Source organism: Acyrthosiphon pisum, chromosome A2 (genome assembly GCF_005508785.2).
Source record: "Acyrthosiphon pisum isolate AL4f chromosome A2, pea_aphid_22Mar2018_4r6ur, whole genome shotgun sequence".
Taxonomy (NCBI): Eukaryota; Metazoa; Arthropoda; class Insecta; order Hemiptera; family Aphididae; genus Acyrthosiphon; species Acyrthosiphon pisum.
This window is the reverse complement of record NC_042495.1, coordinates 30,277,675-30,294,594: the sequence shown is the minus strand read 5'-3', so window position 1 is coordinate 30,294,594 and position 16,920 is coordinate 30,277,675. Positions and strand designations below refer to the sequence as shown.

Below are 16,920 nucleotides of genomic sequence, written 5' to 3'. Positions count from 1 at the left end.
AGTTTTCATTTTTTAGTTTTTTTTTTCTATAAATATCAATTAATGTTTTATCTGTTGGCCAAAAAATGTAAAAATTTAATACAATGCTCCTGATATATTATTACAACAGCAGTTGAAAAATATTAAAAATACATAAGCACAATTTTTTTTTATAAGCATTTAAAGATCGAATTTTGACAAAATGTATCAAATTTAAAATTGAATAATTATTTCGTAGTTAAAAATCTATAAAATGTTCAAATTTTATATCTAAGGATTGGAAATTTAATACAAGATTCCACGTAAGTAATTCATTCTGTTGCCAAAAAATCTAAAAAATACATTACCACAGTTTATTTTTATAGTCATTTTAAGCTCAAATTAGGACGAAATTACATATTAAAAAACCTGGAATAACTATTTTAGTTGTTTTGTTGTGATTGTATAATATTATTCGTGGGTACTTGAAAATTTTAAAATATACTATTATATAACTATGATAGTACCACGATTTGTTGTTGATGTATAACGCGTTATAAGTACCTAATATATATTGTGATATGAGTAATTTAGAATTTATTATAGATACCTATTATTGATCAATTTTTTTTTTTAATACCATAGATAAGTATATAATATATCTTACACCTAGACTGACATACTGTCTCCGCTCAGAATTGTTTTTCATATACAGTGATATTCTATCATTGAATTCAAATTTAATACTATCCTTTATACAGTGACCCACTTGTAACCTACTGTACAGCAGAGCGACATCCACTTACCCGCCTTTTTTTTTGTATTGTTTGTTATTGTAATTATAAGATTAATAGTACGGTGAAAACACATTATCCAAAAAAGTGGTCTCGTGCCTTATTGTATATTGGTCATAGTTCTTGAAACTCGTGAGTACGTTTCATATTTCAGTATACACCGTCTTTTATTATTCATCACTAAAAGTGTTGTAAATGACGATTCTGTCGTTTAAATTAAAAGTTAAAAAAAATGTATACTCAATAAATAATTGCGGTTTTTGAAACTTGTTTATTTTTTACACGTATTAAAAAGTTACCTACAGTTTAATCTTCGTCTCTTCGTATCTAATACCAGATGGACATCGACGGTCTTATGTCAACTATATTCAGTAGAAACATTACATATACATGTACCGATGTATCTGTATGAAGTGTAGATACTCTTAGTTTTTTTTTTTTTTTTACCGTTTTTGGACCATTTTATTTGGCAATTACAAGATAGATTTACTAATCATCATCATGTAATGGCCAAACTACATCACTTATTCCAAATTTTTCTTAAAAATACAACTGATTTAAAGATTTTTCAGAAGGTAGCGCTTTTTATAAAGATATTTTACCTAATTATGAAACATTTGACGCAGAAATTAAAATATGACTAGCTAAATGGAAAAATGTATCTGATAGAGACCGTCCAACTACATCATTGACTACTTTGTCTGCAATGTCTTATGATTTTTTCCCAAACATTCACAGTCTTTTGACAGTTATGGCCACTGTTACAACTGCTACTGCTAAACGGTCATTATCAACTCAACTGAGACTTAAAAGATACTTACGAAACAATATGGGAGAAACGAGACTTACTGGATTGGCCTTACTAAACATATACCGAAATGTTGATTTAAATGTGGAAGAAAATATCGATAAATTTCCAATGTTACCACGAAAATGGGATTTTATACTTTAGTTTGTATTTTTTTTTATATAAAATATATAAATTGTTTTATTTTTTTATTTTATCTATACTTAAAATTTTAATATACCTAGGTAATTGTTTGTGCATATAATAATCAAATACATTTCTGTTCTGTTCATAATACATATTATTTTAAGTTTTATTTATTTTTATTACTATTATTATTCCTAATATTCCTATTTCCTAAATATACTTACTTCTGTACACTGAACAAATGGCATACATAATACAGTTTGAATATTGAGCATAATAATTGTCACATTAAAAATAATGAGTAAGTAGGAAGAAATTGTGTTTTATTATGTTGCTGTACAATTTGTATTGCTATATTTTGTAATTTTTCCTTCAACCGTATTATTACGATCATTTCGTATTAGTTTCGTTTTTTGTCGATTTCTACTGCGATTATTAATCGCCGATTATCAACAAACGAGCGTTGAATGCGCTGTATAGTTAATTCATTTGGATTCTAATTAGAGTGACCAAATTATTTCAAATCTTAAGTAAATACCTATAATAATTTATAAGTGATTAAAAAATTATTAATTAATAAACTTCCTTTTTTTACATATATTGTTGTTTTTATTGCATATTTTTAGCGCATATTTAGCGATATTTAAGGTAATATTATAGTGCATATTTGTGTAATTTTAAGTGCTATAAAATTCCAACCCTGTTAATAAATAATACAATTTTGATAAACTTAGCTTTATTATTTTAACAATGTTATGATAAACTAGTCTGTGAATTTTATCTCTTAATAACTGGTTATTTGTTATTAAATATGATCTCAAGTATCACTTATCCCAGTGTGGATACTTAATAATATATTTTTAATTATTTTTTATTTTTTATTTATATAGATTGTGTAAGTTAAATCAAAAATAAAGAAAATGTTAAGAAATATAATTAAATAAATAAAATGTTAGGAGATGTTTGTAATTGCCAGGAGACGGTTTTTACGAAAGAAAATTTCAGGAACACCCACCGGAAAAGTAGAAAATTTGAATGTAAAAAATAATGGTGCCATCTGTCCAGAAAAAAATTAACTAAATAATAAAAAATGTAGTTTTAGATTAAAATAATAAAAATGTATTGAATATTGCTTGCTATTGGTTACGGGCATGTTTGTTTATTTGTATTATTATTTTTTGTCAATATATAGAAACAGCCGTTCTTGTTTGATGAGGTAACATATATTTTTCACACTCCATTTTTATATAAAGATCAATTTTCGTGAGTAGATTAGACCTCTGGGAAGATGATAGGCTAATTTTAAGACGGTTAAATTTTGTGTTTTTTTATTCATCGGATTTTAGTACGGTTAGGTTAGGTTAGGATTTTGTATTAATTGATTATATTAATCCATCATAGGTGAAGTTAAGTAAAAATGACCATCTTGGTATAACTCTGATACATACTAGAGTAAAATCATAAACTTACGTACAAATAGCACGGGATCCGCGATCTACCGCGTAGGCACTATTGTTGATAATTATATTGTTACTTATATAATTGTTATCCTTAATATTTACTAACATTTATGTATTGTTCTTTGTACATTTCTGTTATTAATAGAAACAAATAAAATAAAAAACTAATCTACTTAGTCTTTCCTCGTAGGATGAGTAAAGACCACGATCTGCTGGTATTAGATTTATTGAAGGACTGTTAAATAGCTAAGTGGAATCCACTGATCTTGTTTCGCTAATGTGCTTTAAGTACCCCAGCGTTTCACTAGATTTACACTCTGTGAGATTCTGATAGTTTGTGACTACCAGAAACCACCCACGACCAAAGGGGAACACTTCGGTCGTGACCTATGAGCCGCACCGCGTGGTGGCCCGAGGGCGAAGTCGGTGGAACTCATAGGCTTTGAACACGCATCCGCAAATGAATGAGGAAGATTTATATTTTGGGGGAAGAAGAGAAAAGATAATTAAGTTAAATAATAATATTGAAGTTTTGGGTAATCGCGTGGGTTTATTAAATGTACAATTAATTAGTTTTAATATAATAATAATATTGGCATTGTCGGCATGACAACATTTATAGTAATAATTCTGTGTGGGCACATGACAGATATAACAATAATAATTTTTATGCATTTTTCCCGGCCCACAGGAGGCGACACACTATATCACTCATAGTGTGCCCTCACAGGGAAAATGTATTCATGACTACAGAAATAGTATATAAAAGAAAGGGAAAAAATATAAAAGGGACCCACGTCTTGCGACGCCTCAAGGGAAGCATGTAGATTACATGGAGGATGGCTCCACATAATCTACGGCCCGCGTGCTTGTAAAAGGGGGGACAGGGGAAGAAAAATTATATTTAATTTACGACAGTGACGCTGACGGGTTGATGACGATGTTGACAGGAACATTGCTCGGCCCCTCGTTCGGGCCCTCGTGTGGATTTTAGCCCATCATGTGGCGTGGTCGTGCGCGTTGTAGTATAGTGTCGTTGAAAACGTGAACGGCGTTGAACGTTGGTGAGGTGATGGTCTCAACACTGCCGGAGACGCGTTTTATTTATGAATTGAACTGTTGGCGATGTCACGTGGTTTTTTGGTGGTGTCGACGCGGTCGTTGAATCGTTATGGTCAACGTCGACCAGAGCCGTTGAAGAAGAAAAAACAAAACGACCAAAGCCGTTGAAGGCGAAAAATGGAGTGAAAAGACGACGATCCGGCTTGGCCCGCGACGGAGCTTTTCGGTGTTGTTGAGTGGTGGTGTAGGTCAGTGTCGTGTAATAGAGGGAATTGATACAATAATCAGGCTTTTTGACAGTTTGCTCCGCCGGTGTCGTGCGGCGGGACCCGACGTAGGCGCCGACGGCATCGGTGGCCGTGAGCAACGACATGCAGGTACCCTATCACTGCGGGTTGTGTGGGTCGGGGGACAGTTGTTACATAATACTGCGGTCATTCCTGCATTGGTGCGCGATAATCATAACAATATAATAATAAGATACGCTCGTGAATGATAATATGGGTACAGGTATGTTTGTTGTATTTAATAATAATAGGGCAAAAAATGCTGTGATGTTACAACTCCTTTTTAAATACTTTATGCCACCACAAACTAGCTATTGAAACAATGAGAAGGTTGATTGTAAAAGTCTATTTTTTAAAAAAAATTTTCGGTATTTAATTTTTGTATATATTTTATTAAGCATGTACTTATTTACGTTTATAATCAACTTTTAAATTTTAATTTACATAATGTCAAAAGGGCCTCGCCCATTAAATAAATAATATATGTTTATCACATGTGCACGTATTAATAATAAAAAAAAAAGGTATGATGATGATGAGACAATAATATAATAGGTACATAATATAATATAGAAAAATTATGCTTTATCAAACAATAAGATTATATAAATCATAAATATAAAATATAAAACCGTTTTATCTAATAAATACAAAATGTCTTACATTAGACCTTATTCAATGAATTATAATATGTAACTGTATTATTTACAGTAAGCTCTGACCTAGAGTTACAAAACAGTACTGGCCCTATTGTAAGGTTACCTAAAAAATAAAAATAAAAACAGTGATTTAAATAAATGTTTTAAATATATAAATTTTAGAACCTGTTATTGGTACTTAGTGCGTATTTAAATTAATTTTATAATATTATATGAAATGTCAGAACTATGTATTTTAACCATTTTATTAATTATTACCTAAACAACTTTTTATAAAACCACTGAAATAAACTGAAATAATATATATTAGTTTACCTATTAGTGTTATTAGTATTAGTGTAACATTTTTTTATTTAGACGAACACTAATAAATATTATAGTACATGATTTATAATTGCTTAACAATTTAAAGATTTATTTGTTAAATTCAAAATATTTTAGAAAATTATCATCATAAAACATATTTTAAACAAACTATTTTTACCCGTAACAAAGCAATACAAGTAATACAATAAGAATGAAATATAATTCGTCGGCTAAGAGGTAATACGTCGTATCTACAAATAGTGGTTTTTTCAGGAAACCCATAAAACTGATATGGGAATCAATGAGATTAGATATGCATGAAAATTGTTCAATATTTCTATTCTCCTTAGGTTTTTGTGGGATATACGTGATATTTTCACTAATTTATGTGTTTGTTTTTTCTGTATATTTTGATGTATATATCTCAAAATACCTTTTTTTTGCCTTACGACTTAAGTATTATACGTCACATTATAATACGAAACTTCCGGCATTGCATATACCTACCTAGTGGCCTACAAAGCTACTTTAAATGCGGGGGGAGCCTCATTAAAAAATGATATGCATAAAATATACATTATACATCAATATAACAAAATATTGGGTTGTTTAATAAAGTGTTATTTTTATCATAAATTTCGATAGTATATCCCAAAATCCCTGTTTGAGCAACTTTCCGATTTGGACCTACCTATGAAAATAAAACTTTTATAAATTTCATACTGAAAAATAATTTGAAACATTTAGAAGATGTCTTATGGCTATAAATAGCTCGAAAAGAGTCAAAATCGTTTGAAAATATTAACATGTACTAAAATGGACAGTGGTCATTTTAACATTTAATGAAAGTTTCAAGTGTCGATGGTAATTAGTACTTGTATTAGGTCAACAAAATTATCATATCACAAAAATTGGCAAATTATTTTGAATTTAAAATTCATAAAAGTGTTTCTTTTATAACTAAGATTTTAAATTTTCGTACAAGATTCCCCTCAAGTTTTTCGAAATTTAACAAAAAAAAAAAGGTTTACCGAAAATATTACATTTTTACGAGCATTTGATGTTAGATATTGCATATTCACCCGTAACATTCTTATAAACAACGATTTTCTTATTTTTTGTAATTCAAAAACTATTAATCGAAGGTACTTGAAATTTCCATCAAATGATTTTTTATTGTTTTCTATACATAATACAATTTTCAAAATATTTTTCCTCTCTTTGAGTTATTGATAGGCATTTAAAATTTGAATATTTTTTTTTACTGATCATTCTATAATTTATAAATGTCAATAACATTGTATTCATTGGGTCAAAAATCTTGAAAATTGAATCCAAAGTTTATATAATAGCACTAAAATATATTAAAAATATATAGGCACGATTTTTTTTATAATCATTTAAAATTCAAATTTTTACAAAATTCTTTATAATCTCAAAATTCAAAAATTATTTGGCAAGCTGATATTCATTCAAAAATGTCATTATATATCCATGCTATGAAAATTTAATACAAGCTCCTCATAAGTAGTTATATAATAGTAGTTGAGAAATAATGAGATCCATAGATACGACGTTTATTGTATATCTAAGCTTTTAAATTTTAAATGTTGACAACATTTATAAAATCGAAAATTTACAAATTATTTAGTTGTTAAAAGTTCATTAAAATATGTTCTACTTTTATAGCAAAAGATTGAAAATGCAAACAAGGATTCTCATAAATGGTTTATAATGTTTCTAAAAAATCTAAAAAATATATAAACACAGATATTTTTTACAAACATTATAAGTTCAAATTTGAAAGAAATTACATATTAAAACCAAGAATAACAATTTTAGTTATTTCATTTTAATTTCAATATATTATTTATGGGTATATAAAACTTTTAGAGTAAATTATTATACTTAATACGCATAATGACATTTTAAAATGAATCTAATATTCTTGGCAAAAATTAAATTAACCTACTATTGTGCTAATTCCTAATAATAAAAATAATTACTTTAATCACAATGATATCATAATATTTCATGGTTGGGCAAGTTAATGATAATTTTTAATTGAGTTAAGTTACATTGATAGAAAATATTTGAAAAGTTTAAAGTTAATCAATATATTTCAAAATTAACTTATCTTGGATTTGATTATAAACAACTCGTTATTTATTAAGTTTAAATCAATAAAAATCGGTTTAGTTAAAAAGTAAGTTAATGAATATTTAATTGTAAAAAGTTAAGTTAAAATTTAAACTTTAAACATAAATTTAACTTTTTAACTGATTTTACCCAGGTTTGTCAAATATACTTAGTAAATAGTTCCTAATATATTATAGGCTGACGGTCGATTACAGTCTGGCACGGCGGTGGCATACGGTGCACAACGCCATCTCTTGAGCATAGTATATTTTTAATTTTACCAGAGCGGACTAATAACTAACCTATAACTCGTGTTACCGTTACGTAATATTCAAATATTTGTAAAACTAAAACTAATTAATGAACCGTATAATGTTTTACCACAAATCTAAATAATATAAGCATGAACCTTACAACTATAAATAATTAATGTATACTTACGGTAATTGTTAGCTTTTGTAGACCAATGTTCTGTATTTTTCCACAGACCTAAATTATAAATATATATTACGTTTATAAATTATTGTAAAAATTCTTGACTTCAGCCCATCTCAAAGAACTCATATGATCCACCAAGTTCAAAGAAATTGAAGTATGAAACCAAATATTATAAAATTGGCAAAAGAATTATGGAAAAATACGGTAAAATTTAACATAAATAAAAATGCTCATCTATTTTTTCGGGGCCAGTTACATTGAATTGAGCATATCAAAGTTATTATCCGATAAATTCATCGCAATATGCTGATATTGTTGGTTTTTCAATTAACTAAATTCGTCGGCTCAGAACCAAAATGGAATATCTCAAAATATCAGAATGTTCAGAAAAACCATTTTAAACTATTTTCCACTTGAATCTGTCTCATCTTTTTTTTAATCTTTATTTCTAATAATTATTTTTTATTATTGACATATTTAAAAATTCACAAAAATATTCTGCGTAAACAATTGATTTTTATTTATTTTTTTTAATCAAACTCAACATAAAAAAAACTAAAATGTAAAAAGTTCATGTGGATGTAAACCAAAAAGATCTTCAGATCAATAACCTTTTGGTTGTTATATAATTTTTTCATTTAGTTAGAACTTTTTCTTTTAAATTAAATATAATATGTTTTAGGTAGCTACACAAAATTAGTACCTATAGTATGCATTATAAATCATAAGATTAATTATTATAAACAATACATGATATACTATTAAATATAAAAGCTGATTAAATGTTATACAAATTAAAAAAAAGTTTTATTTTCAAAGATATAAATTAAATTCTCACCATGTTTTTTATCATAACTTACGAACTCCTTTTCTTCTAATTCATCTGCAACGATGTTTCAAATAACAACGAATATTTATAATATTTTTAAAACTATCAACTGGTAGGTATCGGTACAATAAATATATTATGTACTTAATTTTGACACTATACAGCTAAATGTGTCTAAAAGTTAAATTAGTAATAGGTACAATATGTACATAATAATATATTATACCTACGATAAAGACGTATAGTAGTAATATTTACATAATATAGGTATTCAGTTACAAATATTTATTTATTTAGATAAGATTATTGTATGATTTAACCATGCGTAATAAACTAATACCGTATATTCAAATTGTTAACATCTACTTCAGTGCAACTAAAATTCCTCAAGTCCAAATATAAGAGCTATAGGAACCTATAATCTTGCGAGTGGCGCGAGTCTCATACTCTCATCATCCGAAATATTGTAATATATTTTATTAATACCTACTTCAACTGTAAAACTATATACCTAAGTGATAAACCCGAAATACCTAATAATAATTTTTAGGTAGGTAACATTTTATTTTTAAATATTGTAGTACAAACTATACGAATGATTGAATTCAGGATTTGACTTGAACCCAAAGTTTATAAGACATTTTTAGCTTTGTAAAAATTATTAAAGGTGGGCATTTACTAGTTGAATAAAATTAAGTTCAGTTAATTTTCAAATCAACTTATGAACTTAACTAGTTTAATAAAATTGACATTTGAATTAACTTAGCTTATTTCGATTCATTTAAAAATAATCAATTTTCCACAATTTTTGAAATTTTTCGATTTTATGATTTTATATATAATGTATAAATATGAAAATAAAAATAAAAATAAAAATAATCGAATCCAATAATAATTCAAACATTTTCGTTACTTTTCGTAATAAAATAAATTTTGTAATTAGATATATTTTGTAGATTAGATAGTTCAGTAAATTTGTTTCTCATAATTTAGGAAATTAGAAAGAACACATGTTTATATTGAGTAGTTATGTTAATATTCTTTTCCATATTAACTTTTAACTTCTCGATTTAAAATTGTGATTTGTTTTCACCACCATGGCTATGCTCTGATTTTAAAATGAGGGGGGAATCAAAATTTTAACAAAAGTGCTCAATTCCTATAAATTATTTTTATTTGGCTTCAATGTTTAATATAACCATTTGGGAAAGGGGCAAGACAACCCCTCACCATGACTACGCCACTGAAAATACCTATAATTCAACGTTCTTGTATATACATAATTAATATTTTACTGCATGAAAGTGATCACATTCCCAGACAGCAATTTTTTGTTTAATAATATTATTATAACATTATATAACGAATAATATTATTATAACGTTATTATTTTTATTTTATTTTTATTTTTATTTTTGATAAGATACAGGCCTGGGCCCAAAACAAAAGTGATATAATAGTAATTTAACAATTAATTAAAATGAATGAATAACAAATATAATAAATAAACAATTTATCAATGAAACTAAAACTAATGAAGATTGAAATAATATTAGCATAAACCAGTTGAACAATGTTTTAAGGACAATTGAATGTGGGGTCTTCATTAGCAATCCGCATAAGACGGTTTATAGGGGAGTTACCTAAGTGATTAGAAGAAGAAAATGGAAATAAAAAAGAAGGAGTATATCTAGTCGGACGTGGTGGAACTTTAAAACTTAATTGAGAGAGTAGGGTAGGGCAATCAATAACGTTAGATAAAATCTTTTTTAAAAATGTTATATTAGCACTACGTCTACGATCAGGAAGACTAGATAAATTTAAAGTTTTACTGACAGGTTTGTAATCATGAGGAGGACAGGGTATATTTAGTGAAAAATCAAAAAATGATAAAAATTTCCGTTGGACCCTTTCTATCATTAAAGAGTCTATAGATAATTGAGGGTCCCAATAACCGATCCATACTCTAAAATAGGTCGGACTAAGAGCAGAACAGAATCTTTAATGCCTGGTCCAATTTGAATTCAGAAGAGATGCGTTTAATAAATCCCAGTATTTTCAGAGATTTACAGCATATCTCCTGTATGTGAAGCCTAGAGATAATTTGGGAGAAAAATAAAAGCCTAGGTCCCGTACTGAAGATTTATTTGAAATAGGAATGTCATGGATAGTGTATCAAAAGTAATTGGAGATGATGTACAGAAAAAAAGACATTTTGAAGCATTTAGAAATATTTAGTGACAAACCTTAAGGATTCACTCCAAAGTACTAAACGATTGAGGTCAGTTTGAAGAACACTAGCATCATTTTCATTATGAATACGCATAAAAAGTTTCATGTCATCGGCAAATATAAGAAGGCGTGCATGACGTAAAACAGAGGCTGCACTATTTACAAGTAGAGAGAAAAATGACGGCAAAAGAATAGCAACCTGTGGTACACTAGATGAAGGAGTAATGATGTTGGAAGTACTATTATAATATTATAATTACAAAATGCTGTCTGGGTTATGATTATACTTTATAGACGTGTATGATGTACCTATAGGTATTTTTTGCAAGGTAAAATATTATAATACTTACTGAAACATGCTTTAACATTTTCTAAAATAATTAATTGTTAGTAAAAAATGTTATATAAAATAGTATAATGTTATGTAATAGTGTCTTAGGATTATGTTTGGTATTAAATCAGGAACAGGACTGGAGCCTGGAATTGGAACATAAGGGTAAGGAGCTACTGCAACATAAGGAGTTACTTTGGGTGGATTATGTTGTTTAAAATTTTTATTGAAATAATTATAATTTTCATAAACGCTTGACAAATAATTAGCAAAAGCATTAACTATATCATTAGAAGTATCAGTTAAACCATAATATAAATTGATACATAAAATAAGTTGTTTACGTTTATTTTTTGTATGATTTGCCCAGGTTAGCCTTATGTCTAGAGTGATACCTAGGTATTTAGTTGATTGATGAAGAGGAATTGGTTTGTTATTAAATTTGAGTGAGGGACATTCTTTTTTCTTAAGGGAAAAATTAACCTGAGGGGATTTATTGTCATTAATTTTAATTTTCCAGTTATTTGCCCAAGACTCAATTAAATTTAAGTGCAATTTTAAGTTGTGTGAAGCGGTGTCTGAGTCATTATTTGAAGCAAATATTGCTGTGTCGTCAGCAAATGTGGCGAGGAGAATTTGATTGGAAGTGGGCATATCAGAGGTATAGATATTATAAAGTATAGGAGAGAGATCACTACCCTGAAGAACACCTGCCTTAATTTTTTGGATAGTAGAATAAGTGGGGATCTCTAATTTTTTCTTGTAATAAATATTATAATCGATGTAACTCAGGGATAATGTAGCATTCTAATGTTGAAAGAATTTTTGAAATCTGTCCATAAGTTTTTGAGTTTATTCGTTGCAATCAAATATACAAATCTTTTCTCTTGTATAAATTGTATTAGTATAGATAGGTAACTTAGAAAAAAAAACCGTTTTGTATGAAGGGGCGAATGGATATAACAATTCATACCGCTCCAATGTTAATATTTTGATGTACCTATCATTTATGATTATATTTATGTTGAGTGAGCTTCTTTAAAAACTGATTGAGGACTATCGATTCAGTGAACATTTGTAGGTTAGCAAAAGCATTAACTATATTATCATTAAAAGTATCAGACATAAGATATTGACCAATAACCAATAATTGCAATTTAATTATTTAAATTACTTTTAGGAATAAACAATGCGTAATTTATTTTTTATGTTTGCATAAAATGAATTACTCCATGATTTTAAAATGAGGTGGAATCAAAATTTTTAAAAAAAATAGTCAATTCCTATATATTATTTTTATGTGGCTTCAATGTTTAATATAACCATTTGAGAAACGGGCAATACAACCCCCCACCATGACTACGCCACTGAAAATACCAATGATTCAACTTACTTGTATATACATAATAAATATTTTACAATATGAAAGTGATCACATTATGATTAAAGCGGAAATCATTTTATACACGTGTATGATGTACCTATAAGTATTTGTGGTAAGGTAAAATATAACAATATTTACCCAATTTTTTCTCAGCATTTTCTAAAATAATTAATGGTTAGTAAAAAATGTTATATATAATAGTATAATGTAATGTAGTGGTGTCTTAGGATTTTGTTTGGTATTAAATCAGAACCAGGACTGGAGCCTGGAATTGGAACATAAGGGTAAGGAGCTACTCGTAGGGCTGTTCGATTATTTTTGGGGGGAATCGATTATGGTAATGCACAATTAATTGAAAAAATCGATTAATTGAAAAATGATTAATCAACCGATTAATCAGAATCGCGATTAACCCGATTAATCAGAATCGCGATTAACCGATTAATCGATTAATTGAATTAACGATTAATCGATTAATTTGTAACAATCAATTTATAATTTAATCAAGAAGTAATTGAGTAATTAATTTATTAATAAGTTAACAGTGCAATTTTATTAAGTCTTGAGTCATAACCGAATATAAAGTTCTAAAATATCCTGATTTGATTAATAGATTTATGACATAAAAAAAAATCGATTAGTCGATATTCGATTAATATCCGATATTCGATTAATCGATTTATCCGATATTCGATTAATCGATTAATAACCAATTAATCAATATTACGATTAATCGGTTTTTTTTTGATGCGTAAAATAATCGATTAAATCGATTAATCGGAGGAAATTTTGATTAATCAAAATAATCGAACAGCCCTAAGCTACTGCAACATAAGGAGTTACTTTGGGTGGATTATGTTGTTTAAAATTTTTATTGAAATAATTATAATTTTCATAAACGCTTGAAAAATAATTAGGAAAAGCATTAACTATATCATTAGAAGTATCAGTTAAACCATAATATAAATTTAATCTGCCAAAAATAAAAAAATATCATAGTAATAATGGGCTTGCTATTATATTAAAATTATTATTGTTTGAAGAATTTAATTTCGCTGAAAATCTTGTCAAATAATACTATTTGATCATATTTTTTTAGTATATCAGTTTATGAACTAAAACTACAATCATGTATTTTATATCTAAGATTATCTATAATATTACCTATATTACCTACCTATTAATATGAATCTGACTCAATCTGTTATGAATTATGTATACTGTATACGTAGTAGAAACAAATAAAAAGATACTTACCGTCTTCAGCTACGTACAACCAAGAATAAAAAATATAAAAAATATAGCTATAATATTATTAATACATTCACCCATGTTTGCAGGTAAAAATTTGCTGCACAATAACTGAATAATATTTTGGCTTTTTAGTAACATTTGAAAGGAGTTACTTTGGGTGGATTATGTGGTTTAAAATTTTTATTGAAATAATTATAATTTTCATAAACGCTAGAAAAATAATTAGCAAAAGCATTTGCTTCGATTTGGTGAAAGTTGGTGAGTGGCTGGCTTGAAGTTGGCCTGTCATTGAGAAACCATTTGTAACATTTGATCTAAGAAGTTACAAATTTGAAAAGTTGACTACAATTAGTGACAAATTAAAAAATTCGGTTACAAATATTTTGAAAGTTTTTTTAGTAAATATTTCTAATAAGATTATATAAATCATAAATATAAAATGTAAAACCTTTGTTTTCAATAAATACAAAATTTCTTACATTAGACCATCATAATTTTAAATGTGCAAGTTTATAATAAAAAATAAAATTGTTTTATGTACTTATTATATTTGTCGACTTTTCAAAGGATTTACAATATGAAACTGGTTCAATTTGTTTTTTTTCTAAAAAACAAAAATAAAAACGGTATGATTTAAATAATTTTTTGAATATTATAATCATTGAACCTGTTATTGGTACTTAGTGCGTATTTAAATTAATTTTAAAATATTATATCAAATGTCAGATCTATGAATTTTAACCATTTTATTAATTATTACCGAATGTACTTTGTATAAAACCACTGAAATATGCTGAAATAATATATATTAGTTTACCTATTGGTGTTATTAGTATTAGTGCAAAATTTTTTATTTAGATGAACACTAATAAATATTATAGTAAATGATTTATAAATGCTTAACAATTCAAAGATTTATTTTATCAATACACAATACTTTAAGAAATAATCATCATAGAACAAATTTTAAACAAACTATTTTCAACCGGAACAAAGCAATACAAGTAATACAATAAGAATAAAATATACATATAATACGAAACTTCCGTCGTTGTATGTTCCTAGTAGCGTAAACAGCTACTTTCAATGCGGGGGGGGGGGCCCTCATTAAAAAATGATATGCATTAAATATACAAAAAAATATAAATATAAATATAAATATACATGAATTGGGTATCCACAACAAAATATCAACAATTGATGAATGAAAATTCGAGAACTTACTAATGAAATTCTAATATCGTAAAAATTTTAATTCAAACATTCATAAAAAAAATGTTACTTTCCAGTACATTTTTTTTGCTTTATGTAGAAACATTTCGAGCCCTATTAGGTAAAAGGGCGTAAGCGACAATTTTGGCGAAAATGAGATATTGGTATCAAAATTTTTCTAAAATTCTGACGCATCGATCTGTAAAATAGCTAAGCGACAATATAAACCAAAGCATGTCATTTTGCCATTTAAAAATTGGACGAAAGCGACATGTCGTTTAGATAATAACTTCAAAGTTCATCGTAAGTCACATTAATTTCGAAAAAAATACGTAAGCGACTTTGTTGCATGGAGTAGTGTAAGACTAGTGTAAGCGCCATGCACTAATCAACACGACAAAATGTGATTTGTAAGCGCCGAAAGTTAAAAGTGTAAGCACCATTGAGCTATATTCGAAAATGTATTTTATTGTAAGCGACATAAGTTACACAATATTAAAAATATTATTTTTATTCTGTAATTGTAATTTTGAAATAATTTTTTTATAATTACACATCTAATTTTCATAAAAATCCATCAGATATTCGATTTTAAAAGTATTTTTTAGTTCCTCTAAAAAAATGAAAATGTCGCTTACGCCCTTTTACCTAATAGGGCTCGATTTATGGGGAATCTTCTACCAATATTTCTAATGTTACCAATGTAAGGAAAAACTTTACTTAATGAATTGCTAACTGAAAAATATTTTCAAAATTTTCAAAATGTTGATGGTTTATGTCAACATTTGAACTTCATATGCTTATAAAAAAAAATCTAACCAATGTTCTCATTACTTTTCAACTGCTATTATATTAACTTTTTTATGAATTTTGTATTTAGTTTTAAAGTATTTTGACCCAACGAATAACATTTTTAAGTTATTTATAGAATGAAAATCTAATAAAAATCAAATTTTAATACTTGAAAATATAATCTAATGTTTCACATAAGTTGATGTAAGTGGAAATTAAAAAAAAAAATTAAGCGTAAATGAACAATAATTTTTTATTAGTGACTGAAGTCAAAATGTTTAAAAAAATTATCAAATCACAAAAATTGGCATATTATTTCGAATTTAAAATTCATCAAAAAGATTCTTTTTATACTTACCTAAGATTTGAAATTTTCGTATAAGATTTCCCTTAAGTTTTTTTTGACATTTAACAAAAAAAAAGTTTACCGGAAAAATTATATTTTTACGAGCGTTTGATGTTAGATATTGTATATTCACCCGTAACTTAATAAATTCTCTTATTCAACGATTTTCTTCTTTTTATATTTCAAAAACTATTAATCGAAGGTACTTGAAATTTCCATCAAACGTTTATATTATTATTTTCTATACATGATAACATTTTCAAAATATTTTCCCTCGCTTTGAGTTTGTACTTTTTATTCGATAATAATTTATAAATGATAAGAACATTGTGTTTTTTCGTCAAAAAGCTTGAAAATTGAATAAAAAGTTTATATAATAGCACTAAAATATATTAAAAATATATAGGCTCAATATTTTTTATAATCATTTAAAATTCAAATTTTTACGAAATTCTTTATAATCTCGAAATTTTCCATTTTATTTGACTTGTTTGATATTTATT

The 16,920-nt window shown here is 27.0% G+C and overlaps 1 protein-coding gene and 2 long non-coding RNA genes across 3 annotated transcripts in view; all 3 read right to left on the bottom strand.

The window, feature by feature from the left end:
- The window catches only part of LOC100573156, a gene marked incomplete in the record, with an annotated part of 82,952 nt that overhangs the window by 45,360 nt on the left and 20,672 nt on the right, over nt 1-16,920 (bottom strand).
- Nucleotides 5,104-9,044, bottom strand: LOC115033064. Its single transcript, XR_003839674.1, has 4 exons — nt 8,876-9,044; nt 8,041-8,088; nt 5,413-5,445; nt 5,104-5,257 (listed from the first exon to the last, which is right to left on the bottom strand). It is a non-coding gene; the product is annotated as an uncharacterized LOC115033064 (long non-coding RNA).
- The window catches only part of LOC115034311, a 4,555-nt gene continuing 2,462 nt past the window's right edge, over nt 14,828-16,920 (bottom strand). Inside the window, exon 2 of the long non-coding RNA XR_003839675.1 lies at nt 14,828-14,860. This is a non-coding gene — a long non-coding RNA (uncharacterized LOC115034311). The remainder of the gene's footprint in view (nt 14,861-16,920) is intronic.